We start from the raw sequence: 1669 nt of genomic DNA, 5'->3' as shown, positions 1-1669 counted from the left end.
AATTCCAGATATTCAAGTCTGATTCAGGAGAGGACGTAGAATGAGGGCTATCACTGCTGACATCAGATGGATCTTGGCTGAAAGCAAAGAATACTTTGTTTACCTGTGCTTTATTGACTACGCTTTCAATTGGGTGGATCATTACAAGCTATGGACAACATTGAGAATTATGAGCTTTCCAGAAGACTTAGTTGTGCTCATGAGGAACCTGTACATAGACCAAGACACAGTTGTACCAACAGAATAAGGGAAAAGCAAATGGTTTGAAATTAAGTAAAATGTAAGCCAGGGTTGTATTCTTTCACTATACTTATTCAATCTGTATGCTGAGCAAATAATCCGAGAAACTGGACTAAATGAAGAAAAACATTGCATCAGGATTGTAAGAAGGTTCATTAACAACCTGCAGATGATACAACGTAGCTGACTGAAAGCAAAGAGGACTTAAAATACTGATGAAGATCAAAGACCACAGCCTTCGGTATGGATTGCATCTCAATGTAAAGAAAACAAAAATCCTCACAATTGGACCAATAAACAACATCCAAATAAATGGAGAAAAGATTGAAGTTGTCAAAAACTTCCTTTTGCTCAGATCAACCATCAACACTCATGGAAGCAGCAGTCAAGAAATTAAACGATATATTGTACTAGGAAAATCTGCTATACAAAACGTCTTTAAAGTGTTGAAGAGCAAAGATGTCAGTTTGAAGACTAAGGTGCACCTGACCGAAGTCATGGTATTTCCGGTAATCTCATATGCATGTGAAAATTGGACAGTGAATAAGAAAGACCATGCAAAAAACTGATGCATTTGAGTTATGGTGTTGGAGATGAATATTAAAAGTACCACGAACTGCCAAAAAAATAAACCAATTTGTGTTGGAAGAAATATAGCCACAGTGTTCCTTGTAAGCCAGGATAGCCAGACTTTGTCCCTCATACTTATGTTATCAGCAGGGATCAGTCCCTGGAGAAGGATATCATGTTTGGTAAAGTGGAGGGTCAGAGAAAAAGAGGAACACCCCCAACAAGATTGATTGGTACAGTGGCAGCAGTATTGAGCTCAAACATAGCAACAGTCTGTAAGGTTGGCACAGGACTGGACAGTATTTCATTCTGTTGTACATAGAGTTGTTATCAGTCAGTACTGACTCGATGGCCCCTAACAATAAAAGTAGGAGACTTGGTGATACAGTGGTTAAGCACTCAGCTGCTAAGCAGTTTAGTGATTCAACCCACCTGCCACTACACAGGAGAAAGATGTGGCTGCTTACTTCTATAAGATTACTGCCCTGAAGATCCTATGGGCAGGTCTACTCTGTCCTTTAGGGTCAGATTCGACTCAATGGCAATAGGTTTCAAAGTGCACGCTAGTACCACCCACTGTCTTTACTATTGTAGCTTTGTAGTAAGTTTTCAATTTGAATAATTTGAGTCCTCTAATTTTGCTCTCTTCCATCTTAATTTCAAAATATTTGATTACTCTGGATCTCTTGAATTTGCATATGAATTTTAAGACCAGCTGACATTTTGATAGGGATATGTTAACTCTGTAAATTAACAATACTAAATCTTCTAATCCATGAATATGTGATGCCTTTCCATTCCTTTTATTATTTTCTAACTCTTCAAAATTGCAGTTTTCAAAATATGGTTGCACCACTTT

The sequence above is a fragment of the Chrysochloris asiatica genome, unplaced genomic scaffold (assembly GCF_000296735.1).
Source record: "Chrysochloris asiatica unplaced genomic scaffold, ChrAsi1.0 scaffold00011, whole genome shotgun sequence".
NCBI classification, from domain to species: Eukaryota; Metazoa; Chordata; class Mammalia; order Afrosoricida; family Chrysochloridae; genus Chrysochloris; species Chrysochloris asiatica.
The sequence above is the reverse complement of the archived record's forward strand: the minus strand, read 5'-3'. Positions refer to the sequence as shown.